Source organism: Lethenteron reissneri, unplaced genomic scaffold (assembly GCF_015708825.2).
Source record: "Lethenteron reissneri isolate LAM-NWPU_2019-01 unplaced genomic scaffold, ASM1570882v1 scaffold_1278, whole genome shotgun sequence".
Lineage (NCBI taxonomy): Eukaryota > Metazoa > Chordata > Hyperoartia > Petromyzontiformes > Petromyzontidae > Lethenteron > Lethenteron reissneri.
In genome coordinates, this window is record NW_026890979.1 from 127,939 (window position 1) to 142,647 (window position 14,709).

At 47.4% G+C, this 14,709-nt stretch overlaps 1 non-coding gene across 1 annotated transcript; it reads left to right on the top strand.

Annotated features, from left to right (window-relative positions):
* Nucleotides 1-108: 108 nt before the first annotated feature.
* TRNAR-CCU (transfer RNA arginine (anticodon CCU)) lies at nucleotides 109-181 on the top strand. The gene has a single exon. It is a non-coding gene; the product is annotated as a tRNA-Arg (tRNA).
* Nucleotides 182-14,709: the final 14,528 nt, after the last annotated feature.

A 14,709-nucleotide genomic window follows, 5' to 3' on the forward strand; every position in this document is an offset into this window, starting at 1 on the left:
CAACATGAATTAAACAGAGGGGATGAAAGGGGAAAAACATATATTTTTTTATTGTGAGTTTATTTACGAAGTCTGTACATAAGCCAGGTTTTCATCATGCTACATGTAGCCCCAGTGGCCTAATGGATAAGGCACTGGCCTCCTAAGCCAGGGATTGTGGGTTCGAGTCCCACCTGGGGTTGCTGAGAAAAAGTTGTTCATTTTGTAGACGTCAAGTTTATGAATCTGACGATGAGAAGCGAAGGGTGGTACTGTGCCGATCGAAAAGAGTTTGAAATCCGTGTACTTTGGTGACAGGAATCAACACTGATAAAGCAGAGGGGACGAAAGGGGGAAATACATATCCATTTTTAAATCCTTTATATTAAGTTCACTTGCTTACGACCGTGCAAATCTTTCGGTCGTTTTTAACCCACTTCCTGTGATCCAATCGAGCTGACATTTTGCACACAGACTCGTTGTGCGTGACAAATTATTTTCGTGGAAAAAAATTTCCAAAATTTTCCACTTTGTAGGAAAAAAAAATTTCACTAACACAATCATATATTTTTCCTAAACACAGAAAATTATTCTGGATGTGTGTCAACACACTATAAAAATGAAACTCTTACTCAAGAAAAACAAATGAATAAAAAAATAAAACCGATGCCACACATATACAGGATTTATAGTGAAAAACTTTGTTTTTACGGGTTAATTTTTTTAAAGCCCTATTCTTCTTCCCTGTCGGCTTTCATTTGTCATTCACAATCAGAGTTTGTGGTGTAAAGTTTTGGCAACCCTTAGCTCTGGATCGTATTTTGCTGGGAGGCACAAAATGGGGACCTTATCCTCATATTTCAGTGTGCGTGTACACAGGCTTTAATGTGCAGGTGCCGAGTATTGTTTGAACATTCTCAGCGCTTATTTCCGATCTATTTTCAGGGGGTGTCAGCCGTGGTTGTCCTGCACCGAGATTCGACTGTCATAGGAATGTGGAATTTCCAACACAGGCACATGACTATAAAAACACGAGTTGAGCGTCTAAATGCTAATATGCACAGTAAATAACTTGTATATATAATTAAGCTTCTATTCATTATGCAACATCACTGGAGCAGAATCTATTATGAATGTATGCTGTTTATGTGTATGTGTAATGGGTTCAATTTAGGCGCACACACTTCTTGGGAAGCAACACTCATTTATTAATTAACACAACGTTTACTCAACAGTTACTCTTACTCTACACATAGGGTGGTGACCACCGACCTACACTAGCTAACACACCATTGTATTTTAGCCGCTCCAGCGTGACCCAGCCAGGTGGCTGCTGGCAGTCCGCTCACTGTAGGTCTTCTCTTCTGGCATCTTCACGAGGTGTCTTCATTCTTCTCAGGAACAGCCCTGCTCTGCCTTCACACCCCGCTTATATCTCGTCTCTCTGGCGTGGCCGGCTCCGCCCAGGCCACGCCTCACTTCCCAGGCCACGCCTCACTTCCCCCACCTCTGGGAAGGTCCGGATCCCTCCAGCACGTGACCCCCCAGGCACCCCCTTGGGGCCCCCAGCCCTCGTACGGGCCAACACAGTAGTGACCGTTCTGTCACTACACACCCATTTGTAATGCTGGTCTGGCAGAGTTGGGGTGGATTCAGGAAACCTGCACCGCTTTTTCGACTGCAGCGCCGGGAGACGGAACCGGCGAACCTCTGCATCGCAACTCCGGTCCTCGAAACCATCTCCGCCGCAGCAGCATCCCTTCCGAACGCGCGGTGGGATAAAATAATAATGATTATTACTTTTGTCAAGTCATTAGGACGCCTCCCAATGTCCGACTCATGCGGTCGCCAGCGGTCATCGTCTCGGCGAGCGCCCGACGAGCTCGTCTCTGTTCATTGCGAGGCGACGCAGACGATCCGGGAGAGCTGCGTGCACACTTCCCTCCTCGGTTTTCTGCGATCGCTTGCCAGGAAAATAATGGGGGGGGGGGGGGGGGGTAACGTTTTACCCCGCATTTTCCCTAAACGCCAGACATCCTGTGTTGCTTAAAATATCTGCGCTCGTACGTACCCAGCGCGGACGCGCTCCACCCGATCAATCATGGCCCCCTGCGTTCCGCGGGTTCGCCGGGAGAGAGAGAGTCTGGGGGACCCAGCAATGAGCCTCGCGGAACTTACTCCGGAAGAGAGCCATGCGCGCGCACGCGCCCCAACTAAAACTGTGGTGGCGGGGGAAAAAAAAGGTCAATTTATTTTGGGTTTTCCGCAGTGATGCGTTAGTAGCAGCCGTGGGGCCATTTGGTACGGTGCCTGATATGCCATCGTGCGGGATGGATTGCATTAACCTGCTAACATTTTGCTAAGCTGTCTCTGTAGACGAGCCCAAGTGAAATTTTCTCCGGCGCAAATGCTGCCAATATCAACTCCAACACTCAAATGTTTCAAACACCAGTTGCTAACGGAAGGCTCGTGGAATTTCATGGGAACATCAAGGGTATGTGCAGACGCATTGGACTCTTTTCAATAATCATACACACACATGCTGCAAGCATTGTACATGGTGCAGTTGTTCAAATGAAAACGCAACGCTAGTGTTTGTACCAGACTTTTAAGAGAAATCGGTTTTATTCAAGTATTGGAATAACACAGCATATGCATTCTACATAGTGGTGACAAAATTTACGCACTGCCTGAATTGACGTGCAGTACAGGGGATCTCCCCTTTTCCACGCTGATGTGTGGGAGGAACTTCACAGATCATATTATCCAAATGTTGCCTGCCTTTTTTACTCCACATATCTGTGAAAAATGTTCCAGCAAAAAAGGAACCATGCATTCAAGCACTGCGGAAAGATGCAGATAATAGGATAAATGCTTACTCAACTCGTCTAGTCCAGGAAGAATATACAACATATTGCAGTGATGTATAATCATGTCATGGCAATACTACCAACTACTATACTTTAAGCGTGCCATTCCCACCCTAAATGCACACACACACATACAGATCATTCAGACACTTCCCAAGAATTGCGTGATTGTGTGAAGCAGAAGGCAGGCATTCGAGTGGATCCCTATCTTTTGAAGTGAACGAGCGTGAATCCTGATCCAGAGAGGCAGCCTATTGCCTTCCTCGAGAGAGACTACCGTAGGTGGCACCAATGGAGGGTGAAGTGGGGATGATTGCAGAAGGGCGGAGAGCCACTCGACTTGAATCAGCTCTTGGCAGCACCACACGAGCCAGAGGAGGTTTGAAAAGGGACGCGGCGTTACCATGGGCACGCTACGCCCAGGCCTCCCCCCCTCCTCCTCCGCACCCTAACCCCAGGGCCAACGCCTGGCGGTCTCATCCCAACATGCACCGCAGAAACTGCGGGGCGCGGTTCGCGATGAGCTCTGCGGTTCGCTGTATAGTTCGCTGTGTGGCCTGCGGTTCGCAATGCATGTGCTCTACTGCTTGCTCAGCGTCTCCACAATCGCATTCTGGGCTTCGTCGTAGTGGATTAAATAAGATGAGGTCATGGGACCGCGGGGATCAGCAGACTTCGCCCTGAGCATCAAGCAGGGTGGCACAATGTGGTGACAGAGACAAGGGTCGAATGGAATGGCACACTCAGCACCAAGGGTGCCGGCCTCTGTCTCACGGCTGAGCCGACAGGTGGCACTGCAATCACTTTCGTTGAAACTATCACTGCCGCCTCGTCGCTTAGAATATCCAACGTAGGTTTCTGAGCATGGTAAATTGTACTTGTCATCATTGCACAAACGAGCCTAGAATTCACCACTGTCTTGAGGCTGCAACAAAAGTGCGCAAGTTGTAATAATGAATATCTGTAATAATGAATTTGGGAGAGGTCATCAGAACAATGTTTACATTCCATGGCTTAACGGTGGCACTGTGGGTTAGAACACGCAACTCAACATTGAGCTGTTGCAAGTTCAAATCTCGGTTAAAGCTGAACATTACCCATCTTCCCTCTGAGGTTGATTTAAAAAAATGAGTGCCGCGTTGTACAACTTTTCAAGTGTTACATAACAGCATAGTGACCTTTACACTATTACATGTACCGTACTAAAACGCTACGGTGACGATTAGTCCTCCAAAGTAATATTATGAAATGCAATTCGTTTGCAGAATACCGACTATAAATGTGGTGCTAAAAACGAGACCTTACATCATTTGCCAGAGGCTTACTGATGTCATCTGATTTCTATAATGGACTTCTCGTCTTCCAGCGAGCTAATATTGACTCGGCTAAAGGATTAGGACACTTACTGGACACCATCTAATTCTCAATACCCGTGAAGCTTTACTGTATGCTTTTCTGGCAGCCAAGTCTATACTTGTGAGACCCGTGGGCTCTTTATAGCAAATCACCAAACACACTTAAGGAGTTCTAGATTTGAAGCTTTCGTGACTGCAAGGATTCATATTCTTAGGTTTTTTTGGTAAAGTCACGTAGGTAAAACATTAAAATTAATAAAAGTGAAATAAAATAAAAAATAAAAATCACGACGTTTCGGAGGCAACACAAGCTTCCGTCTTCAGGTGGAACCGTCACAGCACGATAGCATTCATAGTCTCAAACCGCATCTTACCATAATAAAAAAGTGGGCCATTCCTGCCCCTTCCCCCCCCCCTCAACCATTATATATACGGAGTGGTAGCTCTTGCAATCTCTCATTTACTTGATACAGCTGTCGGGCTGTGACGGTTCCACCTGAAGACGGAAGCTTGCGTTGCCTCCGAAACGTCGTGATTTTTATTTTTTATTTTATTTTAACTTTTATTAATTTTAATGTTTTACCTACGTGACTTTACCGAAAAAACACTTGAGGAGCTGCGATACATAGATTTGGAGACAAGCAATATGCCGCAATGAATCAGCTGGAGGAAGTGTTCGCTTGGACAGGAGTGGATGCAGCTCACCGCAGGTGGGTGAAAGATACGATGGTAGTCCACGCGTTGGAAGCGATGTGCTGCTTGTGCAAACATTTTAGATATGAATTCCTTGAAGGAGAAGACAAAAAAGCACGCCAAATCTGACCAGAAATACTGCAACGGGATTGGTGGAGCGCACAAAGATGGAGCTGTAATGTGTGCGAGACAGCCTTCTTCTTCCTAGCGTTGTTCCCGCTGTGGCGCAGGGTCCGCTTTTCGGCATTGTCTTCTCCATTTGGCTCGGTCCAGGGCATCTTCAGGGGATGCGTTGACCGTCTTCATGTCTTCCTTTATTCGGTCCATCCATCGCTTCTTCGGACGTCCGCGTGGACGGCGGCCCTCTGGCTCAATACGCACGGCAGTCTTGGCCACTGATGACTCTTCACTTCGCATCACATGGCCGTACCACCGAAGCCTTGCCTCAAGCATCTTGTCCGCAATGGGGGCCACACCAAGTCACTTCCGAACGTCTTCGTTCCTGACACAATCCCATCGAGTGAGCCCGAGGCTCCATCTGAGCATCCTCATCTCCATAGTGTGGAGAGCTTGTTCGTGTACAGTTGTGGCTGGCCAGCACTCGGATCCATAGAGTGCCACCGGTCGGACGATGGTCTTGTATATTTTTCCCTTCAGCCTATCCGGCATTTTCCGATCACAGAGGACTCCGGTGACTTGCCTCCATTTCATCCACGCCGCATTGACTCGTGACCTCACATCAGTCGTGATGCTACCCTCTGAGCTGATGGTGGAGCCCAGGTACTTAAAGTCCGTCACTTTCTTCAGATCTTCTCCGTCAATACTGATGGTGCCGTCGGTTTGGGGGCCACACTCCATATACTCCGTCTTTTTGATGTTGAACCTCATCCCGTTTTCGTCCAAACGTTCCTTCCACAGGCGCGTTTGTCTTTCCACTTCTCCTCTCTCTTCATCTGAGAGGAGGACGTCATCCGCGTAGAGAATGTGTGCGAGACAGCCACCTGCATGAAAACGAGGTGCATGTAGCAGGCAGTGGAGCAAGTAGCTTCCATACCGACGTGTCCAGAGTTTATAGGTTAGATATATCCTTGTAGGTGTGCGAGTTTTCTCCGGTAATTGAAAACAGCTATTTGTAAAACATCCCAAGCAGGGCTCTCCTTGACGTTTCATTGGCAATATTCGGAAGGTAAAAAGAAAAGTTGTCTCTGCTCAAATCAGTATAGATATTTCGCAAACCTGGACCAGTGGTGAAAATATCACATTCTGGTGGTGGGAACTAAGTTATCCATAGGGCAACCACTGCTTACTCTCCAGTAAGGTGGTACTTATTTTAATTGAACCACCAGGAAGGCTGATGGGCTGAAATGACCATCCACCAGTGATTGAATTCATCACGATGTCTCTGTGTGTTGCGTACCTGACCGAGGAATGGTGTAGACGAAATAAACGCGCTGTCAACTTCCCAGCAATAATCTCCTCTCCCCAAAGGCCAAAGACGTACCCCTCCTCCTCTCCCACCGTTTACCCCTTGGCACTCTCGAATTCATAATCTCTGGACACGCCACTGCATGATAAAAGTGGCTCGGTGCTTCATTAAATTGTTTCCATGTTAGTTTCTCGACCGAAAACGGGCCAAGCACAAACATACGCAACACACAAAGCACACACACAGGCACAAAGCTCAGTGCACGAAGTAAAAAAAAATTAACCTCTTCATAAGCGAACTATTTTATGGAAAGAAAGAATCCCCAGCACAAATATGGCATGTGCTTTTGGCAAGAATATTGGCAAAACCATTAGACTTGGTACCACTTATGAGAAGTGTTTATGTGTAGAGGAATTCGCAGGAAGCTTGAAATACACGGGATTCCACAATTTTATCTCCAAGATTCGCTTGGGGTCAATAGCCTAGCGGAAAATGCGACATACTTTCGGTTATCAAATATAAGATCGCTTAATTTGCTTGGTAAACTTGACGGTAAGGCTTCTGCTGCGAGTGGCTATGAAAATAATTAGTTTTCGATTCTAAGTTACTGCGCCACTCGAAGTTAACTTAGGCAATTGGTCAAGGATTTCCTTGGAGCCCGATGGCTTGTTTTGTATTGGACTGCACATTCTTTTCAACAAATAACAACTCGGCTACAATTGGTCCGTGAGCCGTAGGCCGCTATAAGGACTCGTAAATTCACATCTAAATGTTGGTCTACAAGAAAAAAAACATTGTATAATCTTGTTTGTGATGGTTTTTTTGTTCCTTAAGATTTAATCTTAATACTCCCCCCCCCCCCCCCCACTTAAAATGTTAAGGAAAAAGAACGCATTGAAATGAGTGACGTGACTCACGTGTGCATCACTTCCGTTTTTATAGCGGGACCCACATCACAGACCCTATAGTGGGACCCATATCACGGACCCCATAGTGGGACCCATATCACGGACCCTATAGCAGGACCCTTATCACAGACCCTATAGTGGGACGCATATCACAGACCCAATTATCCTCGGGGTTATCTGTCAATTGATACAAATTGTTCGCAACAAAAATGGCGAGGAAAATAGGAGGCGTGGATAAGAGGAGTTCCGTGTAGTGCTATATTATTTACGTTTTCGATTTCACATTGAGAGGTTTATTTTTGCTAAATATGATAGATTTTCAAATACTCCAAATATTAAGTATATATAATGCTAAGGACAACTATTTATGCTTTGGTCAATCGAATGCTAGGTGAAAGCATATACACACCGTGGCGGTTATCGGGGCTTGGCTGACCATACTTCACCATAATGGTCAATGGGGGTTTGCGAAAGGGAAGAAACACAGTAAGGATCGTGTGATAAGATTGCTGACTGACATGAAGCATGTAAAGAGGTGAAAGAATGACCCATTTATGTAAAATTGCAATTCAACAAATGCGAGACAAAAACCATGAATTTCAAGTTCATCCTCGTCGCCTATCAAACTGTCCTAGAGGACAAAAACACCTGGCCTGGTGGGACTGGCTCACACATTCAACTCACAATAAAACCATCACCTCTTTAGGGTCAATAAATTAAGCACTACTACATGGGGAGTTGAAAGCGAGTGGCTACCTTGTAAAGAGACTGGCACTCACTACAGGAACGTGGAATTCCCATTGAGCAAAGGAACACTTTACCATGTAGTCTCGCTATGGTACTAAACAGGGCGTTAAAGAGGATACTGTGGCTATTGCTACGGCTGGCTTTGGCGGTGTATAAACAGCTACCAGCAGAGATTTTTATCTGGATCTACAGAGGGTGCTCTCTTGTTCATCGGATGGGGCCCTTTGAAAGGGCATTGGGAAAGATCCCAGCAGCGCCTTGCCCCGTAGCTGAACCCAGCTGAATATTGCGTCCAGAGCTGCGATAACTGGAAGATATAAGGTGCAGTGAAGGCACATTGCTACGTAATCACGTGCATTATTAAATAAATGACCAAACTCTGCAACTGTAATAAAAATCACATGAAATAATCATTGAGCAGACAATATGTATCGATACATGTGATAATAGCCCATTGTGCACTGTTGCAAATTATTGTGGGTAATAAGTGTATATTGGTCTGGAAAGTTCACAGGCACAGAGACTACACAATATTAAATTTGTATGTGGATAGGTGAACAGAGTTCTGTGTACTTTGTTTACGTAAGGGTTAACTTTGATTTTATATTGAGGGCGAAGTTTAGCCTCAAGTCAAGTTGTCTTCTGTCTCAACGTTCGTAACATAGTCATGTTCGCTGGCCCTGAGCACACATTGGAAATTCCACATTTCCACGCACAGTACCAGTCCATCCACATTGGTCCGACTTTCGACAGTTCCATTGCAGACACGATGGGCTGCGTCAACCTTCGACAGGGATTTGAACTCGCAACCTTCAAACTCAGAGTTGAGTCGGCTGCTCGGGAGGGGCCATCTGGCCAGATCATTTGGGTGGCGGCAAAATCCTTTCCGAAATGAGCGACAGACCCAAACAAAAATGAATTAACTCGGAAAAGAGCAGACGTATAAATCAACACGGTGGGGAGGGTTTTTTTCCACCAACTTTTGTTTTGCTTGGTTTTATCATTAAGCTGCTTTACCCCACAGCCACCACACCTCCCGAAGCTCCCGCTCAAGAAATTCCATTTCGATGATGAATCAATTCTACCATCCATTGTTGTCTGTGGAAACTAAACTCTGGCATTCGTCCAAGGAATACACATTTACAACAACTTTAACTGAACCTTTCTTTACTTGTAAAACATTTCCTAAAATAATTCTGTTTTTAATAACAACAACTTTAAAAAAAGTAGAGAGGGAGGAAAAAAAATTCCCATAAAACACACAGGTGACCCAGAATACGGAACTTTCAGGACCAAAGAAGTAATGTTTAACATTTTTAACAAAATACACGCAGGACTGTGTAGAATGAACACTGAACTGAACTCTATTCGGTGATGGGCATCGGTGCACGAGCACAAATAACAAAACAACTCAACGAATGTATCAACAATACGGTTGTCTTAAAGGAAAAGTTCATAAACTATGTGACGTTTCAGGCAATAGAACATAAATGGAGGGACCAGAGAAATAGAGTGGATAATAAGGGTTGGAAACTGCGCTTTACTCGATGTGGCCTGATGGTCATTATATTATAAACATGTTTCCAGAGGGAACAGTTTAGCATAGGAATACTTTAGTAAACGATTAGTCGATGAACAGTTGCCTATGCAGTGTGGTGTGTTGCCGATACACATCAGCAGATATCTTGATGGATGTGACAAGATACACATTTCACTCGGTGTGCAAAAATAAACGAAACACGGCCATGCACAACGTGTGTTTATGGCATTGCAGTCCACCGTAACACGACACGTGATTAGGGCTATGTCCGAGGGGTTGCTTGTTATATTAGTATATTTTTATTATTATGTAAATTGGTTCTCTTCCAATTTCGGCAAATCACATTCGGAGGAATAATCGAAGATGGTAGCTTCCTTGAGCACAACATGCAATCTACTGCGTGACAGTCTTAATTGGCTTCATTCACGTTATCTTGCCATTATTTCAATCAGCCACCTCACTGTGTCGAGGAAGATGTTGTCATCAACACACATGCATTCAGCCAATAGACTGACGGACTTAACTAGATCTTTGTTTTCGTAGTATATGGGGGGACACAAATTGAAGTTCTGCAGATGTGATGAAATAGCGACATAAAATCTCACCAGAACACTATAGACAGACATATCTTGGTGATATCTGTCTACTAATATGTCTGTCTATAGTTTTCTGGTTAGATTTTATGTCGCTATTTCATTATGCCTGATGATGATTGCTCGTGTTGCGATCGAAACGTCGTAATATGCTATTATTTAATTTATTATTTTATCTTTGGACGTGACTTAACCGAAAGAACCAAATAATAAAATATAATTTAGATATGCAAGGAGACACATGCATTGTATAGGTAAACCCACTAAAAGAAACTCCTTAAAAAATTTTTTTATTACAAATGTCTTTTTTTTATTTAAAAAAATTGTACTTTTTTTTTAAGAAGTCGAGCGGACAACGTGGAAGTGAACGACGTTTCGACCACGAGCCTTGAGCGCGCCACACACACACACACAGAGAGAGAGGAACGAATGAAGTTGAATAATAAAACAACAACTTTGAGTTGCGCGACACGCGCTCGGCGCTCACCGCGTGTTGAGAAGCTTCGTGGGCGACGCGATTCCAGAGCTCAGGGGCCGCGGCGTTCTCGATTCCCGGCGGGCAAATAGATATTTAATTAATAAGACGTCCACGCTTTTAAAGAGACGCTTAAGTGATTGACGCCGATTTTTATTGATTGCTTTATCAAATAGGTGTTTTTTATTTAGAGTGATGCACGCACTTCGACGCAGGTGAGCCTGAGGCACGTGGCGTCTGATTGGTGTGCGGGCAGTACGTTGTCACAGTGAGCACACAGTCTCGTGGATTGGACAACAGGAAGTAGACTAAACATGTTGTTACGAGATGTTGGCCACGACAAACAGAGGAATATCACGTGAAGTGAGAAGCGTTGAAAAATATAAAGGGGCAGAAATTACTTCATCAAGAAAACTAAATTTTAATTAAAACCCAGTACACATGCAACGTTGAGACAATGTGGTTAACATAGGTGTACACACACAGTGTGGTTAACATACAGTGAGGGATAAAAAATTTGATCCCCTGCTGATTTTGTACGTTTGCCCACTGACAAAGAAATGATCAGTCTATAATATTAAAGGTAGGTTTATTTGAACAGTGAGAGACAGAATAACAACACAAATCCAGGAAAAAATGTTATAAATTGATTTGCATTTTAATGAGGGAAATAATTATTTGACCCCCTCTCAATCAGAAAGATTTCTGGCTCCCAGGTGTCTTTTATACAGGTAACGAGCTGAGATTAGGAGCACACTCTTAAAGGGAGTGCTCCTAATCTTAGCTTGTTACCTGTATAAAAGACACCTGTTCACAGAAGCAATCAATCAGATTCCAAACTCTCCACCATGGCTAAGACCAAAGAGCTCTCCAAGGATGTCAGGGACAATATTGTAGACCTACACAAGGCTAGAATGGACTACAAGACCATCGCCAAGCAGCTTGGTGAAAAGGTGACAACAGTTCATGCGATTATTCGCAAATGAAATAAACATAAAAGAACTGTCAATCTCCCTCGGCCTGGGGCTCCATGCAAGATCTCACCTCGTGGAGTTGCAATGATCATGAGAACAGTGAGGAATCAGCCCAGAACTACACGGGAGGATCTTGTCAATGATCTCAAGGCAGCTGGGACCATAGTCAACAAGAAAACAGTTGGTAACACACTACGCCGTGAAGGACTGAAATCCCGCAGTGCCCACAAGGTCCCCCTGCTCAAGAAAGCACAAATACATGCCCGTCTGAAGTTTGCCAATGAACATCTGAATGATTCAGAGGACAACTGGGTGAAAATGTTGTGGTCAGATGAGACCAAAATGGAGCTCTTTGGCATCAACTCAACTCGCCGTGTTTGGAGGAGGAATGCTGCCTATGACCCCAAGAACACCATCCCCACCGTCAAACATGGAGGTGGAAACATTATGCTTTGGGGGTGTTTATCTGCTAAGGGGACAGGACAACTTCACCGCATCAAAGGGACGATGGACGGGGCCATGTACCGTCAAATCTTGGGTGAGAACCTCCTTCCCTCAGCCAGGGCATTGAAAATGAGTCGTGGATGGGTATTCCAGCATGACAATGACCCAAAACACACGGCCAAGGCAACAAAGGAGTGGCTCAAGAAGAAGCACATTAAGGTCCTGGAGTGGCCTAGCCAGTCTCCAGACCTTAATCCCATAGAAAATCTGTGGAGGGAGTTGAAGGTTCGAGTTGCCAAACGTCAGCCTCGAAACCTTAATGACTTGGAGAAGATCAGCGGACACAGCGGAGACATCGAGAGAGAGACACGGGGAGAGACACGGGTGGAGAGAGAGACACGGGTGGAGAGACACGGGTGGAGAGAGAGACACGGGGAGAGAGACACGGGTGGAGAGACACGGGTGGAGAGACACGGGTGGAGAGACACGGGCGGAGAGAGAGACACGGGTGGAGAGACACGGGTGGAGAGACGCGGGTGGAGAGACACGGGTGGAGAGACACGGGTGGAGAGAGAGACACGGGTGGAGAGACACGGGTGGAGAGAGAGACACGGGTGGAGAGAGAGACACGGAGACACGGGTGGAGAGACACGGGTGGAGAGACACGGGTGGAGAGACACGGGTGGAGAGACACGGGTGGAGAGAGAGACACGGAGACACGGGTGGAGAGAGAGACACGGGTGGAGAGAGACACGGGGAGAGACACGGGTGGAGAGAGAGACACGGAGACACGGGTGGAGAGAGAGACACGGGTGGAGAGAGACACGGGGAGAGACACGGGTGGAGAGAGAGACACGGAGACACGGGTGGAGAGAGAGACACGGGTGGAGAGAGAGACACGGAGACACGGGTGGAGAGACACGGGTGGAGAGACACGGGTGGAGAGACACGGGTGGGAGAGACACGGTGGAGAGACACGGGTGGAGAGAGAGACACGGAGACACGGGTGGAGAGAGAGACACGGGTGGAGAGAGACACGGGGAGAGACACGGGTGGAGAGAGAGACACGGAGACACGGGTGGAGAGAGAGACACGGGTGGAGAGAGACACGGGGAGAGACACGGGTGGAGAGAGAGACACGGAGACACGGGTGGAGAGAGAGACACGGAGAGAGGACACGGGGAGAGACACGGGTGGAGAGAGAGACACGGAGACACGGGTGGAGAGAGAGACACGGGTGGAGAGAGACACGGGGTGAGACAGACACGGGTGGAGAGAGAGACACGGGGTGAGACAGACACGGGTGGAGAGACACGGGTGGAGAGACACGGGTGGAGAGACACGGGTGGAGAGAGAGACACGGGGAGAGAGACACGGGTGGAGACACGGGTGAGAGACACGGGTGGAGAGAGAGACACGGGTGGAGAGAGAGACACGGGTGGAGAGACACGGGTGGAGAGACGGGTGGAGAGAGAGAGACACGGAGACACGGGTGGAGAGACACGGGTGGAGAGAGAGACACGGGTGGAGAGACACGGGTGGAGAGACACGGGTGGAGAGAGAGACACGGAGACACGGGTGGAGAGAGAGACACGGGTGGAGAGAGACACGGGGAGAGACACGGGTGGAGAGAGAGACACGGAGACACGGGTGGAGAGAGAGACACGGAGAGAGACACGGGTGGAGAGAGAGACACGGAGACACGGGTGGAGAGAGAGACACGGGTGGAGAGAGACACGGGGTGAGACAGACACGGGTGGAGAGAGAGACACGGGGTGAGACAGACACGGGTGGAGAGACACGGGTGGAGAGACACGGGTGGAGAGACACGGATGGAGAGACACGGGTGGAGAGAGAGACACGGGGAGAGAGACACGGGTGGAGACACGGGTGGAGAGAGAGACACGGGTGGAGAGACACGGGGAGAGAGACACGGAGACACGGGTGGAGAGAGAGACACGGGTGGAGAGAGAGACACGGGGAGAGAGACACGGGTGGAGAGAGAGACACGGAGACACGGGTGGAGAGAGAGACACGGGTGGAGAGAGACACGGGGTGAGACAGACACGGGTGGAGAGACACGGGTGGAGAGACACGGGTGGAGAGACACGGGTGGAGAGAGAGACACGGGTGGAGAGACACGGGGAGAGAGACACGGAGACACGGGTGGAGAGAGAGACGCGGGTGGAGAGAGAGACACGGGGAGAGAGACACGGGTGGAGAGAGAGACACGGAGACACGGGTGGAGAGAGAGACACGGGTGGAGAGAGAGACACGGGGAGAGAGACACGGGTGGAGAGAGAGACACGGAGACACGGGTGGAGAGAGAGACACGGGTGGAGAGAGAGACACGGGGAGAGAGACACGGGTGGAGAGAGAGACACGGAGACACGGGCGAGGTAGGGAGACACGGGGTGAGACACGGGGACAAGGGGGGGGAGGCGGAGACACGCGGAGCCTCTGGCGGTCTCCACTCGTAGTTTATTCGGGTTCAAATAGTACAGAGCAGTGTAAACCATAACACTGATAAGCATCACGCGTTAGCTCTTGTAGCAACATCAACATCACCAACATCATCATCAACATCACCAACATCTTCATCATCAATATCAACATCATCAATATCAACATCACCATCATCACCAACATCCTCATCATCAACATCCTCATCATCAACATCATCATCATCACCACCACGAGGGGTG